The sequence below is a fragment of the Ambystoma mexicanum genome, chromosome 4q, assembly GCF_040938575.1.
Source record: "Ambystoma mexicanum isolate Mex_15411 chromosome 4q, UKY_AmexF1_1, whole genome shotgun sequence".
Classification (NCBI taxonomy): Eukaryota; Metazoa; Chordata; class Amphibia; order Caudata; family Ambystomatidae; genus Ambystoma; species Ambystoma mexicanum.
Window position 1 is genome coordinate 756595348 of NC_090928.1, and position 18764 is coordinate 756614111.

An 18764-nucleotide genomic window follows, 5' to 3' on the forward strand; every position below is an offset into this window, starting at 1 on the left:
CATGGTACACTCTGTCCGCCTGGAACAGCACAAATCCTTTCTAACATGGAACCAGCCAGGCAGGCAGAACTAACTAGCCCAGTCTGAAATGGAATTTATGGTTTCCAATTTTAAGGGGCACTGGCCTTCTAAGACATAAATAGGCACGAGTCTTTCACGCTGCAACACTTTGCACCTGCACTTTGAGCCCGTTCCATGCCATTAGGTGGCACTTACAGAACCAACTACATGCCAGAACTATTGTCATGGGAAGCGAAGGAAGGAGAGGTTTTAAGATGCGAGAAGGGACACAGCCTGTGGATGCCATTTGGTTATTTACCCACAAACAGACCACCCATTACCAGGATAGTGCCAATGGCCATTCCTAGAGAACGCCTGCCCCTGCCTCCCAAAACACATTACCCTGGGAGCTCAGTGTAGCTTTATGGTTTCAGAGTACCCTTTTGAAAGTTAAAGGCTTAATTGCTGGTATGAACCAGCTAAACCAGATGTTGAAGTAATAAACAATATGACTAATGTGTCCTTGTACTGAATTCTTCTTAAAAACAAGCACTGGCAAAGCCAACAGTTGACTCTTGCATAGGCATTAAATAAGCATTTGCCAGGCACTGCCATAATATGCCCAGATACTAGCACCATTTTGCTGTTGCCTTTAATTGCCAGGTAGCGCTGGTATTCTATTGCCTGGAAAATGTGGAGCCCATGCCTACACAAAAGCCCAAACTGTTGGTTTTGTCAATGCTTGTTTCTTCTATGTGTTGCTGTTCCCTCAAACCTAGGTTTCCTTTCAAATGCCTCTCTTCCATCTTCTCAGGCATTCCCCTTTTCTACAGGACCACTTTCACTTGGAGTAGGGTTCAGACAGCTGCTGGAGTTTTTTTCTGTAATCTTTTAGCCTTTTCCCCCCGGTACCTTTACTGCAACTCTTATTTTCACCTCCAGGACAAAGCGGTCATATTGAACAACCTCGAAAAAGGATAAATGAAGGGCTACCATTCATCCCGCAATTGACAGTTACACACTGCAAAGACCGTCAACAGTGCCTTGTCTCAGGTGATCACATCATCAAAATCATTACCCTGGATCTCCCTTAGGTGCGGTTAGGAGGTAAGACATACAAAAGGAACCCCAAGAAAATGTAAGGAGTTCCTCGACACCTGCCTGTTTGCCTTCAAGCCCCACCAATTGGGCATGTCCAGGTCCAAGGTAAGCTTCATAATAAGCCATCTACTGGCAATGCTGCATCATGGGCCTCACCATTGGTGGGTGATTCGATTCCCATGTTGGACAATTACAAGGCCTTTGTGACTGCCTACCCATACATGTTTGAGCCTGTAGATAGCATCTGTAACACAAGAGTGGCACTTATGGCCACCAGTCAGAGGTCTTCCAATGTACTGACCTATATGACTTGTTTCTTCCAACTGGCTGCAGAGACGATTTGGCTGAAGAGGACTCAGGGGACACTGTTTAGGAGACTCCTGCAAGAAAACATCAAAGTTGAACTTGCAAAAATAATGTGCCAGATCACCATGTCAGTCATGGTTGATACGGTTTCACAGTGCGACCTCCATACCCAGGAATGCCAGGTTGAGAAACCATCCCAGGTAATTGCATGAAGGGCTGAGACACAGCAGTCGTCCTCTCGGAAAGAATGCAAATCGGGGCAGCTTCAGCCTCTAGGAGAAGAAAGGAAGCAAAGCATCAGCTTGGTCTTTGTTTTGTGGGGACAAGTGCCACCTGATCAGAGTGTCCTGTAAGGTAAGTGAGCCTGCTTCCTATTTATGAGAACACAGTGATTATCTCAGGACCATGTGTGGGTCCAAACTCCTGCCCCTCATCCTTTAACTCTAAGGGATGATCCATGTTTATGATTGCTAACGCCATGGGATGGCGAATTCTGGAGCAGTGGGCCTCTACACAGACCATGAGTGGACTAAGACTGCTCATGTTCCATGTGAAGCAAAGGGCATGCCTGACACAGTTTATGCTGTGTACAGGAAAACCTCAGCTTGGGGAATGTGGATACTACTACACAAACTTTGCCCATGTTATGGTATGTTATGTTGATTTATGCCACAAACTGCTGCCACCCAAGGGCAGTATCCACGAGCTCACGTGGCTCTGGAAATGAAGAGGGAGGGTGTGTTAGTGAGGAGAGGATGATGGGATTGGTTCAGAACCAGGAGGAACTGGCCTCTGTGTGCGTTGTTTTGCATGTAGCAGTTGGTTGACAGGCCCGCTTGTTGTAACCCTAAGGGTCGGACTCAGTGCCTTGGATCTGCGCCAGTATTTGTGTTGGGTGTGTGGGTCGCATAGGTCGTATGGGGTTAGTGTGGGGTTGCGGTTGTGCGCACTGGTAAGTTGTATCCATAAGGGGGTCCAGAGTTGCGGATACTGTTGGGTTTTGGATTGAATTGTGTTGTTGTGCTTTTGTGTAGTGTCGATGGAATATTGGACTATGTGTATGGTTATGTTCCCTCTAGGGTTTTTTCCAGAAACTCGGAGGGGTGGTTAAGTGCAATAATTAGATTAGTTCTAGGTGTGTCTATGTCTAGTGTGGCTAGCCCCTAGTTGTGTATAGTCGAGATGGTTATGTTGGAGGAGCAGGAAAGGGGGAGTAGGGGTTTGGTTAGTACATTGGTTATTTTGACAGTGACTCTGGAGTATTTCTTTTGTTGCTGCTCAATGGTACCTTCCAATGTTCATTTGGTTGTGGTCCGTCGGCCAGCCCCGCCGCCCCTGCCACGACTTACATGTCCCTTGGTGATTAACATGAACACATCTCTTTTGATCCTGACCCCATTTCCCCATAACCGTGGGCCTCCCCTGTTTAGAAACAAACAATCCTTCGATAAATTGGGTGGCCTGGCACTTCATTCACCTCCCAGTTTTATTTAGCGTATGTCACAGGGATACTGGAGAGAATTTCAGAAAACGTCCCCGGAGTAACTAAACTCTACCCGAGCTACATGAGGTTCCTCCCCACTATCAAGACTTCCAAGATGTCTTATTAAAACCTAAAAGAAGAGCCATAACTCCACATCAGGATTACGATTAACGCACAATCCTTGTTCCCGAGAATGTACTGCCTTTTGGACTCATGTATACGGTAAGGAACTCATGGTAGCAATAGTAAAGACAGACACAAGTGATCACAGTTCCAGGGTGTTCATTGAACTTTATAATGGGTGAGATAAACGCCTAATCTAAACATAAATCTAAGATGGGAGCAAGCTACGACCATCAAATATTAATAAGGCAGTCCTAGTGGCACCTAGTCAAATAAAAAGGGCCTAGACTAAAAAACCTATTGCCAATCCTTACAACTAAATTACAAAAAGATGAATGTGGGATAATGTTCACCAGAAAAGAAAAAAGTGTTCACAAAATGATAAGTCAGGATGGTATGGTTGGGTCTACCTTCCCCATGTTTTTAGCACGGGACAAGGCAAGACTTCTGAGCAGAGCACACTCCTGGGCCTTTCCAGCACGAGGCTCACAATTCCATTTCAATGATATCAGAACCTTCAAGGGCCAAGTCTCTTCGCTGCAAAGTCTCTTGCCTTAGAAGGCCTGATGGCTCAAAACAACAAACAAAAGTTCCTTCAGTAATCCTGTACCTTGGGCGATTGCTCTCTGCCCTTTGGATCTCCCTCTGCTGGGCTCGCTTCCTTCTTGCAACTTGGGCCTCCCTCCGTCGGGTTCACTACGGCCTTTCAAATGCAGCTTGCAACTTCCCAATGCGGACAACCCTCGGCCGGGTTCACTCTTGTCTACACAGTATTCACCCCAACTCACAGGCATCCCTCAAACCGGGTTTCACGTTTGCCAGATATATAGTTCACTTTACATTCTCACGATGCGGGATTCACTTCCCTTAGCATGAATTCTCCTCCAACGATGTTAGAGCGACCATCGGAGAGATGTGACATATACCTTCTAGAGGGATGTGCTGAACATTAATTTGGATAAGGAAGACTCCGGACCATTGAGGCTGTACCTCAAAAGTACATACTGTGACAAGGAAGGGGGAGGTTGAGGTAATGAAAATGTTTCTTTAAATATTGCCTAGCCTTGGGCAGGTAGCATCTGTATGGTTTTGTGTCCCAGCAAACTTCCCTCACCCGCCTCAGAGTCATCATTTTGGGGAGACGAGCCAGGGGCAGCTTGCAACCCAACAGCTCTTCCAAGAATCAGACTGGGACATTTGTAGAGGAACACCTCTCCCGTTCGGCCCCCTCATTGACATGACAATGAGGGTGCCAAAGGGGAAAGGTGTCCCGCTGGCAGGACAACGAGGGTGCCCGAGCAGGAGCACACATCAAAAAGGTGTCAATGTCCAAACCTGCTCTGAGCAGCAGCAGCTGACATGCCGCCCTCAGAATCTATGAAATTACCAACTAAGGAGACAGGTGTAACATAAAAGGATACAGTATCCTGATGAGGTCTTCTAACTTCAATGTCGAATCCTCAGGGTGAAAACCTTTCCATTGATTCCACCCACTGTCCGATATGAAATACAGCCAGAGCGAGGAATCAATTGAAAGGGTGAAGTAAGAACACAAGCTCCAATCTCTATGATAGAAATATTCAGGTAAGAATTCAACCCAATGAATCAGACATGGGTATCTCACTAGTTAATTACCCAATAACCTGAATAATGTAGTTATATGATGTTCCAAGGTCCAAAAGAAATCCAAGGCGAAAGTCACCAAATAGAACACAACTACAAGGTAAAGGGAAGTTAGTAGGATACTAAACCCGAACGGCACGAGGGTCGCACTAGTGCCGGGTTGATGCACACTGGAAAGCGTCCTCTAGTTCTGTGCACTAAATTCAACACCAAAGGTTTTGTCTTCTTCAGAATGTTCAAGGCAAATAATATTCAGTACAGGTTAATTGTCACCCAAATAATTGATTCTGGAACTATAGGGAAGTGTTCTTCTTTAAATACAACCTTGAAAAGTAATATGAAAAGAATATAAGTTCAGAAACAATGCCGCAGTGTAGAATGAGGAAGAATACCTCTGTTAATGTCTTTGTTCAGCTGGCGAGGAATAACTGGAAAGCGGTGTGACATGGAATACACGTGGAGAGCCGCTATTGCTGGAAATGCCGCAGAGAGAAACCTGGTTGTGGCGGGCTTGCAAGCAGCGTAACACGGCTTACAAGTGGAGAACCGCCATTACTGGAAACGCTGCAGAGAGCAGCCTGGATGCAGCGGCGGACATGCAATGAATGCCGTATGGAAACTGGACATAGAACAAAGTCCAAAAAGATATGACTTGCACAGAAGAGTCACGAAGCTTTGCAAGGGACTGAAACAGAACGCAGGCTCACTGCGAATCGGGCGAATAGAATCCACGATCAGAAGCACCTAAATACTTTCAAAGAAAGCACGTGATAATCTAAACCAAAGTAGCACGTGACCTAATGCTGGAATCAAAAACGTTTTGCAGGGAGTCTTTTAAAGAACCTCCACTTCGTGTAGAATGGTTTAGCCGTCGATCTAACAGCATACGGATTCCTGATCACAAAAGAAGGGGAACGGAGCATTACAGGTGAGCGAGGCATGACAGCAGCCAAGAGCGGTGCAGGACCGTGACACCAGACAGTTCTGTGTGCTCCAGTGTTGCAACACCAATGAGCTGATCAGGCTCCAGCACCCTCCAGCTCTGAAACTTGGGCTATGTTGCCCCGACCTACCTGACCTACAGAGCCATGGATGTACAGAACAGGAAACGGCACTTGGGCTTCGTTGTTACCAAAAGGCCCTGCAATTACTAACAAAGTGGTGGGGGACTGGCAATAGCCCACAAGGAACACATGGACATTAAACTGGAAGACCCCCTTAACATCAAAAATTGCAAAACACTAATCCTTTGCCTCTCAACAGACCCCAAAACAAACCTGAAATTCATTCTGGTATACAGACTGTGGACTTATGATGCGACCTTCGTAGACGCCTTCACGGAAGCAATCACCAACATAGCCATCAAGCAGGATCACCTAATTATCATCAGTGACTTGAAGATCTGGTTCGAGGAAGAAACCACAACTACACAAAAATCATTAGCCAAACACCTGGAAACAATGAAATTATATCAACTAGTCAAAGGAGCAAACCACACGGCAGGACACACACTAGACGCAATCCTCACCAACATAAGTCTCATTACTACAGCACCACCACAGCAGCACCACCAGGCTATGGCTCGACCACCTCATCATCCCTTTCGTGTTCAAGCTGGCCACACCAATAATCAAGCAACAGGACAATCTGCCGACTATCATGAAAAGAAACTGGAGGACCATCAAAAATTGAAACCTAACTGATCTACTGGAAATCAGTAAACCAGAAGCAACAACTATGGACGAAGCTGACCTGAACCAAAAAAATATAACTACTTCATAACAACAATAGACGAGATTGCCAAAGAAAAACCTTTTACTCCATCACGCAGAGCGACAGCAAAATGGTTTAAACAATAGGCCACTTATACTCTTAAGGATGTACCAGACAACCTGTAAATTTGCTGTTTTTCTTTTATTTTTTTATGTTCATATTAGCCCAGGCTGTTTGTCTAATCACTGCATTTCATAAAAACGTAAATAACAGATGAACATTTAATTATTTATGTACAGTGTACATTGTGTTATAGTGCAAGACAGAAAATCAGGGTTGGTGTTGGGGAGGATTGGTTGGGGTAGGGAGAAAATAGTGACATTATCTCATTAGTTCCATTGGCTTGATTATATGCTCATTCATTTTTGCCTCAATCTATGCATTGGATTCATAGTTCTATGGTGTCACATCTGATTATCTAATGTGTCCCATTTCTCTATTCTTCTTGACTGATTCCACCGAGGTAGGCTCCTACCCCTGCATATCCGGTTTTGGACACAACATCTTTAAAATACTGCAATGGGAATACATCTTTTGGACTGCCCGGGAGTTAGACCCCAAGATAAGGGATGGATTTGGTGTTCCGTTGAATCGGGCACAGGGTTTAAGGCCCTCTAAATCACCAGAATTCAGTCCTATCCCCAGGGCCGCCGATTTCCCAAAGTTAATGGCAAAACCTGCAACCTCCCTAAATCTGTGCAGTTCTGTGAGGGAGGACGACAAAGAGGAGTGGATTTCTGTCAAGGACAGTAGCACATTGTCTGCGTAAAGCAAGACCTTATGTTGCGAGGCTCCTATCGACAGACCTTTGATCTGCAGGTCTTTTCGGACTTGTTGGGCAAATGGCTCCATTACTAGAGCAAATAGGAGTGGGGACAAAGGGCAGCCTTGTCTGGTGACACAGTACAAAGGGAAGGGCCCCGACAAATTCTGGTTAACCCAGAGCAGGGTTTTGGGAGAGTGGTGGTTGGCTAGGACCATGTCACGGAAGCCGGGGCCAAAGTGGAAGGCCTCAAATGTAAGTCTTAGGAAAGACCAGTCCACTTTGTCGAAGGCCTTGGAGGCATCTAGGGCTAGCAGGGCTAATTTATGGGAGTCTTGGGCCGCTATGTCTATCAAATTAAGAGCTCTTTGGATATTGTCTGTGGTGTCTTGAGTAGATGTTGGAATCGATATTTAATAAAGAGCTAGGTCTGTAAGAGCAATGATCCCTCGGGTCTTTACCGGGCTTAAGCAGCAGGACAGTTATTGATTCCTACATGGACGGGGCGACGGAGCCCGAAGCACCAAAGGAATTAAAAAGAGCTGTCAGAGGAGCAGACAGTTGCGGGCAGAACATTTTGTAGAACCGGGTTGTAAAGCCATCTGGTCCCGGAGCCCTGGGTTTCAGAGATTTTATGGCCTCTTCCACTTCCTCACCTGTGATGGGAGCGTCTAGTTCCTCCCTGTCGGTTTCCCGCAACCGTGGAAGGGTGGCATCTCGAAAGTAGTCCCTTTGCACCGTTTGGTCACGGGGCAGTGCTGTCATAGTGTAGGAAAGGTGGGCGGCGGCCAGCTGCAGTTTTGCATGTTCCTCATAGTGGATGTGGCCTTGTGAGTCCCGCAGGCCTATGATCGTATTTCTACTCCTTGTTTTCGCTAACTTGTGCACCAAAGGTCTGAAACGGTGGTGTGGCAGGAGGCATGTAGCAATTGCGGGGAAGAAGATGTAGGTAACCTGATGGCTTGGAGAATGTTAATAACAGGGCTGTTTGGCACAGTAGTGGATCCTGCAGCTTCGGAAGGAAGCAATACCCAGCCACACGCAGTGGATACAGAACTAGAAATGCAAATAAGCTCTTGGGGGGGGGGATTTGGGGAGCAGTAATGAGCGTTAATTGATATTCACAAGTTTATTGTAAATAATGCTGCAAGTTTGGTTTGTATTGTTTATTTTTCAAAATAAAAAAAATTTTCAAAAAAAAAAAAAAAACTTGTGCACCAAAGGTTTGTTCGCCTTGTTGTTTTTGGCATAGTAACTTTGTTTAGTTTTGGCCAGCGTGTGTGCTGTTTCATCTGTGTAGTGGGCCTCTAGTTTCTTCTGGGCCATCTGCAATGCTCGATAGGTTTTAGGCGTCCAGCCTGTTTATGACACATTTCGGCGTCCCGGATCTCCTCTTCCAGTTTCATGCGCACCTGTCGCTTCTGTTTATGGTATGCTGCTCCATGGGCAATCAGTTTGCCCCTAACCACAGGCTTCATAGCATCCCAGGTATTCGCCAGCTCAGTCGGGTTCTCTGGCTATGAAGTCCCTCAGAGACATGTCATTGAAGAGCAGGTCGTATAAGTTCCATCAGCGTCGAGGAGGTGGGTCCGGATTGTGCGCTCTTAAGGTTAACCTAACTGGGCATGGTCCGAGAATACCGTTGTACCTATTATTACTTCGTCCACAAAGGTGAAGATCGGTGGGGTGGTTAGCAGAAGATCTATCCGGGAGAATGTTCGGTGCACATGTGAGAAAAAGGAGAAATCCTTCACACCTTGGTGTAGGATGATCCAGGCGTCCACAATCCCCATAGAGCGGAAGAAGTGGAGGAGACCAGCAGCAATCTTAAAGTCTCTGGGGTCTGGCGAGTGCGATTTATCCCATAGGGGGTCTGGAACCCCATTGAAGTCTCCTCCGAGGACTATCTGGCCCTCCACGAATGAGAGTAGTTTGTCATTCAGTGCTGCATAGAACGATTCCTGTACTTCATTAGGGGCATAGACCGAGATAAGTGAATAGAGTTGTCCAAATATGAGGCCATTGACTGCCCAGTACCGTCCCTCAGGGCAGGATAGTGTTTCAAGTGCCATGAAATGGGTTCCCTTGGTCAGGAGAACCACTGTCCCCCCTTTTTTAGCTCCACTGGAGGCCATATATTGATGGGGGAATTGCTGGTGGCAGAGACGAGTAAAGTCAATTGGCAGCAAGTGGATCTCCTGCAGGAAAACCACTGACCCTTCCAAGTCCAGAAGGCGCTGCAAGACCGATTTCCGTTTGGAGGGGGCGTTCAAGCATTTTGTGTTCCATGAAATAAAGTTCAGCATCTGGTGTGGTGGGGGTTCCTCTGGTACGCCTATGTCCTTCAAGTGAGGTGGAGGGTGGGGGGGGTCAAGTGTGGATCAGTCGCCATTCATGTTATCCTTTCTCCTGGCTTCGTGGTGCAAACAAGGTTTTAACTTAGGCTTCAAACTTGAAGCTACAACTATAAACTTAGAGGGTATCGAAAATGTTTTGCTCACAAAGCCCTCAACAAACTGCAACAGGGTTGCAGTAAAATCATTCCAATGGTTTACAGGCGACATTCACCTCGGAGTCGGGCATTGGTTGTGCGTTTCCTTGCGTTGCAGTACCTGTGTGCCCAACATCAGGGACCAGCGAACGGGCGTGATGTAGGGACTGCATGTTTGTATTCCCCACTTTTCCAGACCACTAGGTCTTGCAGATGCAACATTTGAATTTCCGGCCCTTCTGGACTTTAGTCCATGCCACTCGTCTCGGTTTCGGGGGGAGTTATCTGCAGTACCACCAGGAGAGCTAAGGGAGGGGTTTTCTTCGAGTTCAAGTGAGGTTGGATGCAGTATCATTTTGGCATCCTCCAGGTGCCCAATCGTTCGGGGGACCCCTTTGTAGGTAAACTGAAGCGTAGTTGGAAATAGCCACCAATATTTGACATGTTGATCACGAAGGAACAGTGTCAGTGGACGTAGGGCTCTTCGTTTCTGTATTGTTGCGAGGGCTAGATCTTCCGACACCATCAAAAAGACTATGCAACGACCTTGCAGACCACTTCGAAAACAAAATCGCCACCATCCAACAGACCATACAAAGTACACCATGCGACCGCAATATGCAACCCACCCACCCGTATGAGGAACGCATGTACACACACCGAAGCTTGCCCCAAATAACAGCAGAGACATTCGTCAAACTGAAAAACAAAAGCAACAAAACAGGCTCCCCCATGGACATATACAAATCAATCCTCACACAAGAACACCCATGGATTATTACAGAAACCTCTTCAACCACTCAACTGCAACAGGGAAAGTGATGCAATCCTTCAAATTGGCATACATCAAGCCGCTCCTCAAGGACACAGCAGGAAATGTGGAGGAACTCTCGAATTACAGACCGATCTCCAACATCCTGCACCCAGCAAAACTACTAAAAACATACATCTGTAGACTAACCCAAGAATTAATAGAAGAACACCAGCTATTGGACCAGGCGCAAGTAGGTTTCAGACCAATAAGAGGAACAGAAACAGCACTGTCAATCTGGGATGATCTAAAAGCAAACACTGACTCAGACAAAAGCACTGCTCTGATACTTCTAGATCTCTTTGCAGCATTTGATACAGTTAACCACAACATCCTCATCAGGAGATTGGAAGAAATCGGAATCACCAACCTAGCCTTACGATCGATCCTTCCTAACAAACAGAACAGAAACTATATGGATCAAACCTTTCAAGTCCAACACAAGAGAATCCACCTGTGGAGTACCACAAGGATCATCCTTCTCCCAATGTTTATTCCACATTTACCTGCGTCAACTAATCAAGATCATTAACAAACACAGCCTCACATGCTACAGCTAAGCTGATGATACACAAATAGTCTACAAAATACAGGACACACAAGAAGAAAACACAACACTAGAGAGCTGTCTATATGAAATCTACAGCTGGATGAACTCGAATTACCTCAAACTCAACCCAGGCAAAACAGAAATCAAGATCACCTCTAAAAACAGAGAAAACAATCACCACATCCCTTGGCCAACGGAACTTGGTACAGCAGCAGCCCCATCGAGGATAGTGAAAAACCTGTGAGTCTTGATGGACAACAGACTAACTCTAGAGCAACAAGTAAACGCTCTAATCAAGAAATGCTTCTTCCTCCAACGAGCGGTAAAAAGGATCCTACCATTCCTCTCATTCGCCCATACAACGCTCACCATCATCGCTCTCATCATGTCCACAGTAGACTACGCCAACAGCCTATATCTAGGCATGCCAGAGCGACTTCTAAAAAACTCCAACGTATACGAAATGCAGCGGCCAGTCTCCTCCTCAAACTACCGTGAAGAGAACACATCACACCAGCTCTTAAAAAGCTATGCCGTCTGCCAATGCCAATAAAACAACAAATAAAGTTCAATACAATGTACATTATGCACAGAGCAATCCATGGAAAGGCGCAGAGTTCCTAAGAAAGAAAATAAGCGTCTACCACCCAACAAGACCACTCCGATCTAGCAGCGACATCTGTTTGGAACCAAAGCCATACAACAAAAGAAAATTTGGAGGATCCTCTTTTTCTCACCTTGCACCAAAAACCTGGAATGAGCACACCAAAGAACATACGTAACAAGAGAGACCACCTTCTATTTAGAAACCTACTCAAAACGTGGCTCTCTCCCCATAACTAGAAGGAATGCCATGGGGGCACATACACAGATGAAATCGACCCTCCCCATCTCCCCAAGCTAGCTTCCGTAAACAGAGGGAGGGGGAAAAAACAACTTACAGTGCATCACCTTAACAAATTAAATATAGAAAGTTAGGATCACACTAAAGAACACATTTGGAGAAATCAGGAAAGAAAAGGATAAGGAAAACATGTTAACACACCTTTAGTCGATGAAGCAAAGGTAGGCAGCTATGGATCACCAACAGGGAAATGGATAGGAAGGGAGCTGATGAATGTACACTATATAGCACCAATAGCAGAGGGGGGCGGGTGGAGAGACAATGCAGGCCTCAACCTAGTACGCAAAGCCCGGAAATAGCCTTAGATGGAAACTTGCCACCCCATCACACCTAACAATTAGATGGTTAAACTATAATACCAACCCCATAGGACAATCAGAGACGTAGAACAAGAAATGCAAAGATTGAGAGACAGATAACCGACTAACCCAAAAGCCTAACTTTCCACATTCATCTCTCACACAGAAACTCATACAACCACTTCTCTGCACAGCAAACCGCGCGTACTTCACCACACTGCATCAGCAAACAAACATAACCCACACCAACAGCACATGAGGACCCAAATCGATCCGATAATCAAACCCAAGCTCAGCGCACAGTGAAAATCGAATTGAAGCTGCCAACAGGACACCACCTTTCGCACTTTCCTACTCCCACTTTACCCTACTAACCCCACACCCCTCCTCTTTTGTATGCAGAACCGCAAGAGCGCCTGGGGACTCATTCCGTTGGTGACGGTGCATGGTACAAATACATTTAACGTTAACATGAACATAAATCATATCACTGTTAACACCTGCATTCATATGCATACATTTTTAGGCAATTGAGATCGTGATGGTCGGTTAGTACTTGGATTTCAGGGGAGTGATTGGGAGGGTACGAGGGGACAGGAGACAGCTCATTCTCACAGCAGTCATTAAGTGTGTGGTTTCAGATGTGAAGGATAGAGTTAACTGCTTGTAACATTGAAGCGATCACCAGAATAGTCGCACTAGAATGCGTAAAGAAGTTATTTGCCCCCACACAGGTACGTTTGCCCCTCCCCCACAGTCAATGAAGTTGGAGTGCATCAAACTCCAGAAAGAAATTATGTGACTTCTTTCTGGAGTCAGACTAGAGAATGTGCCCAGGGACATAAGAAAGTAATGCTCTAGTTGCAGCACGCGCACCACCCGGCAACTAGAACGTTACTTTCTATCCGTCTCTGGCCCCAATACTCATGACAGGAAACCAGGAAGCTCGCCTGCTTCCCTGTCTGTGTAGTAGAGTCGGAAGAAGGCTGGCAGGCTGCATTGTGGAGGCTAGCCCTTCTTTCTGGCAAAGACGGAGCAGCACTGGAACAGGTAAAACAAAAACAAAAAAAGTTTTATGTTTATGTATTCCTGGTGCTGTGCGATGTGTTTATGATGTATGTGTAGTGGGTGACTGTTGTGTGACTGGGTGGGTGTGTGTTTGTGCTGGCAGTGGAGGAGGGTTTTTAACAGGTCGGGGGTGGTGTTGCCACTTTTGTAATGGGCATCCAGGATAAACCAAGCATTGTATGGGTTATTACTTGGCTAGATTGCCATTTGGGGGAGCCAGTCTAGCCCTTTAGTACTGTGGCATGAATTTCTGGGCATCCAGTGCGGGACAGCAGTGTTGCTCTGGGCTCCTGTTTGGCCTGGCTGCCTGTAGAACAGCGTTCTGGAGCAGGTCACGGACAGCCGTGTGGCTGTATGCTCCTGCTCTGCACTGTCCATGCACAATGGGGGGTATAGTAGGAGCATGCTCTGTCCCCCAAGGCAGGCCCTTGACTGCACTGCAGGACCAATACGGGACAGAGCAGGAGCACACAGCTCCATATCCCACTCTTATCCGAATGTTGCAGGGAGAGGGTACGGTGTCAAGTCATCATATGGGGGTAGGAATGATTGTGTGTCAGTTTAGCATTGATTTTCCAAGGTGCATTTGGGAGGGAAAGTAGCAGGACCTTTTTCGCTCTTGCAATGCTGAATAGTCCCCGGATTTCAATGTTAGCAGCTCTGCATTTAAATCAGAAGCTCTTCCCAGTAAACTGATGTGCACTGGAACGGTTCCTTGTCTGCAGAGGACAAGTAAGACAAGGGGTAACCTGCATGCATCCGTAAAACGATGACATGCATGTGACATTGTCTTCAAAGAACAGCTGTACAACATGGGTATACTTACTTTACATTTTTGGAAAATACGACTTCCTTTCAGGACAGGGAAAATAAAGCTAGCTTGTTATCTTTTTGTCTACCCTAAGGAGATATTTCGGTTGGTTTATAATGTGGCGTGTTTACTTTTCAAGTCATTGGTAAAAATACATTTAAAAAAATAACAGAATAGGTTTAAAGCCATACATTACACAGGTTTTAGATCGGCTAGAGGCAAGAAGATACATGTTCACATCCTGAAAAAGCAGATATCAGCTCAAATCACAACTTCAACTCTTAACTAAAGTGTGCAAATAGATTAATTTCACTATGCTGTACCTGACAAAACTGGGATGACAGTTATATGCTTGATGGTAATAGGGGGGGAAGTTGACAGGTACGGGTTTTGCTTTGCGGGAGATGGAAAACCATGTGTGTTGGCACCTGTGGCAGTTAGGGGCTGTTGTGACTTAAGCACGGCCCGTGCTGTCAGGGATTGCTGCCCAGATAGCATCTCTCTAAACAGGACAGCTGGGATCGCGTGCAATTTGTAATTAAAAGAGGCGAGCGGCTTCCCTCTTGCTGGTTACTTTCACTCTGAAGCCGACTCTGCATGTCTTTACTATTGGTGTGCATGAGTAGGGCCCGGCCTCCCAAGAGCCCATAACTGACAGTAGATAAGTATTTTGCGATGTTGGGCTGGGAAGGCACAATGCTATGGATGGGTTCATTTGGGTAGAGGTGTCGAGGCCCAAGGGGCTGGGCTCACAACACTGGGACTTCTCAACTTCCAGACGCTGAATTTGAGCTCAAAGGGTGTAGTGTTGCCTGCAGGCACGTCGTTTCACATCCACTCGGTCCCAGAGTTTGACATGAAGGCGAATCCAGCTTCCCTGGGCCCGAGCTAAGCTTACTGGCTAGAGGCTAGACATGTTTTTCGAAGTGGCCAAAATAAGGATGATGCAAAAAAGAACACTCTCCTGCAAAAAAGAAGACACTCCTGCTGTTTTATGCTGGAGCGAGGTCCATAAGCTGTACGGAGTCCTGCGTCCAGCCTTGGGTTGCATTGAGCTGCGAGGAGGGCGCTGTCCAACAACTTTGCACCAACAGCGATTGTTGACTACGAAAGATTCCAGCTCCATCAGGCTGCTCAGGGGCCTGCTGAGAGAATTGACGCGTTCTATACCCAGTTGCGCCAATGCAACGTGCACATTTGTTGACGAAGGAGAGTTGAGGGGCCAGGTAATTCAAAAATGCTGGTCCAATAAACTGCACACCCAAATCCTGAAGGAACCAGGAATTCGTCTGGCGTGAATCCTAGAGCTTGCAAGAGCCCAAGAACTTGCTGAGATGCGGTCGACCCAGATGGAGGTGGCAACGAATCGGGCTGCAAGTGGACGAGGTGCACACCATCAGGACACAGAGCAAGAAGGCCGTTCCGGTGACAGAAGCCAGAAGTGGAGCCATGCCAAGGAAGGGCAAGGATGAGGCACCCCAGAACTCTGAGGTCTGTGGAGGGGGGTTGCCGCATGTGGGGCCATGTCCAGCGGTGGGGCTAAAGTGTGGCCCGTGCAACAAGGCAGGACAATATTCTAACTCCTGCAAGACCCCCTGGGCATCGCTGCAGCCATCGAGCCCGAGCCCTGGACAAACAGGCGGGCCGAATTAGCACCCAACAAGACACTCATCAAGGAGGACAACAGTTGGCCGTAAGAGGATGGAGGGGAAGTCAGGGACGATAAGGAAGTGGTAGCCCTAGTCGAGTACAAGTATGACGATGAAGAGGTATTCTTCATGGCGGAGAAACTGCAAGGAACCCCAGCAAGCAGCAGAGCAGAAAAGACAGAAAAAGAGGGCAAAGAAGCCTGTGCCCACCAGCGCAGGAGTGCGAGTGGCCAGGGCTAGCAGCGCAAGGGAACTCTAGAGCCGAGTCATGTTGAAGTTGTAATGGTTGTGTTCACGTTTTGTCTTTCTACCCTTGGATGTTGTGACTTAAGCACAGCCCGTGCCGTCACGTGTTGCTGTCCATGTGATCACAGCACATCTCTAAATAGGACGGCTGTGATCAGCTTCCACCACGCTAGTCACATTCACTCTGAAGCCGACTGTGCGTGTCTTTACTATTGGTGTGTATGAGTAGGGCCTGGCCTCCTCAGAGCCCTTAACAGGCGCTAAATATGTATTTGGCGTTGTTGGGCTGGGAAGGCAAAATGCTAGGGATGGGTTTGTTTTGTGAAGTTGGGAAGACAGGTTACCAAACGAGGACGTTGTGCAGGGGGGTGATGGAGTTAGGTTCACAATGCCAGCTATGGGTCTGAGGTGCGTGGAGAAATGACACCAGGGAGGGGCGGACACATCCTCAAAGTTTTTGGGAGCTGGAAGAGTTTTAAAATGACTGTTGCAATAGCAACACCCAATACCCCTCCAAGTACCTGCATGCCCACTATCAGTTGTGTACCTTTGCTTTGTGAACTCTTCTCAAGTTCAAGACCCTCTGCAGTGTCCAAAAGGCTTTCTGGGGCCTGGGACAACACTACCACTAACTCTCTTGTCCTAAACATTTCCCTTCTCGAGCTCTCCGGTCATCCAGCACTATCTGAAATGTCGTCAGGGCTAGTACGATAGTTGTTCGTTTTGTTCTGCTCCCTCCTTTCTCCTCCCCCCTCCCTCACCTCTTGTTAATCTCTGGCTCTACCAGAAATGTTGTCAGGCCTAGTACAGTAGTCACCTGTCTGTTTCCCATTTCCTTCGTATCTGTGTTTTAGCTCTTGCACTATCTGAAATGTTGCCAGGCCGAGTACGATACTTAATTTCACATTCTTGTTGTTCATGGCCTTTAAGAATGTCATTGTAGTTTCCCTTGTTCCCTCCCTTGCCGTGAAGCGATTTGAAACACATTGTTTATATGCGCTAGTTTATTTATATATCATATCATATCCACCTCCAACTCTCGGAGGGTCAGTCGCTTTTCCAAGCAGAGTTGAGGGCAGATCTCCTGCGTCGGCTGGGGGCTCCCTCTGGAACAACCTCCATGCCTCTCTCAAACTTGTGCAGAACCACCTCTGGTTCCGGAGGCAACTCAAGACCTTCCTCTTCGCTTCTGCTTTTTTTCTTCCCCTCCTCTGCTGATGACCCGTCTGTTCCATGCACTGGTCACCTGGCCACCCTCTGAACTTGAGCCCAGGTCCCTGCCTGTCCAGTTGCACCTTGCACTGCCTCTTGGCTCCCCCAGGACTTGTGGTCCTTATCAGTAACCGTACAGTCCCTTCTCTGCCCTATGAGCCACCCGTTGGCTGCACTTTCTTATTAACTGCACTGAGCCATCTCTGGCAGCACTTTGATTACCTGCACTTCTCCATGCCCCTCACCCCTTGGCATTTCTCCCCTTCACAGTCTCCGCACTTGATCTGAATGACACAGGGCCTAGGTAAGATAGTTGTTTTGTCCTCCCCGTTTCCCCCTCATCTTGTCGTGCCTAGAAACGCTTGTGTACAGGCACGTTATAAATGCCATGCCATATCATATCCTGACGTCACTGACATGTGGCCCATCAGAGTCATCATCTGAGAACTCTCTGCTCATATTTCATACACGTTCTACCATCCTCAACATATACAATAACAGGAATTAAAGTTTCACTTATCTGCTGCTCAAGCAGCAAAAAAAAGAGGAAGGAAGTCAGAGGTTATTATACTGGACCTTAGAATGTGATTGGACAGAAGAAATCACGTGGGAAGAACCAATTAAATACAAAATTCGAAATCACTGAATTTCATGAAATTGTAGTTTTTTGTCAGTTTGTTTTTTTTAAAAGTTATTTTATATATTTTTATTGTGGTCAACAAGTACATCGGCCAAAAGGTCCGAAACAAAACAGGCAATCAACATTTGCCAAGTAAAACTATGCGATCACAAGGAAACCATTTTCAGTTTTCTACACAACCAGAAAAGAGAGGAAGAAAAAGGAGAAAGAGATTAAAGAGAAGAAGCCCTTTCCCTCCCCCCACCCACCAACCACTCTTCCAGGGGCCTGAGCCTGGGGGACAGCAATTGGCAAGGTGATGTTGCTAGTTGTCCATAATAGTCTGGATATCTGAACTCCACCAATGAGAGGGAGACGGCTTCTTCCTTTGAGGAATATCAAACGGGGGCGGGTCTGGATTTATCAAACGTGGGGTCTGGATTGTCAGTTGGTTTTTATGCTTGTGTTAAAGTTTGTTTGGCTGCTTGAGAACTAAGGAGTTGAGTTGAGCCTAATCCGAGCTGCCTGGTCTTGAAATAGAATATCTAGTAACTTTTCTTTGACCCCGGCTAAGCAGGTGAGAGTTGATCAGCCTTAGACCTCCTGGATCCTGGTCCGACATTGTTTCCGGCCATTTTAAGAGCCCCCAGGCCCCTTATGCATCTGTTGGCTATCCCTCCCAGTGCGCCTCGGCTTCCATGTTTCCACCCGCCTCCCAGCCCGCCCTCCGGCATGGGTTGGCTCTACCGATAGCCTTAGTCGGCCAGTCCAGGGCAGCCCCTGAGGCTAAGAGCCCTGAGGCAAAGGGCAGTTCAGACTGAGGCGGCTCCTGATAGTGACTGTAGGGGAAGCCAGTGGCCAGCCATCAACCAGCAGCAATTACCAGAGTAAGTGTGGCATGGGTGGGGAGTAGAGCAATCACTCTACTCCAG

At 46.9% G+C, this 18764-nt stretch overlaps 1 protein-coding gene across 2 annotated transcripts in view; it reads right to left on the reverse strand.

Moving 5' to 3' along the window:
- ESF1 (ESF1 nucleolar pre-rRNA processing protein homolog) overlaps nt 1-18764 on the reverse strand; it is a 906650-nt gene that overhangs the window by 886880 nt on the left and 1006 nt on the right. The window contains exon 1 of one of the 2 annotated variants that reach the window (XM_069608339.1): nt 1403-1423. The exons of the other annotated variant lie outside the window; for it this stretch is intronic. The gene's annotated coding sequence lies outside the window, so the exon portion shown is untranslated. Of the gene's footprint in view, nt 1-1402; nt 1424-18764 lie in introns of those variants that run through there. 2 annotated transcript variants of the gene reach the window in all.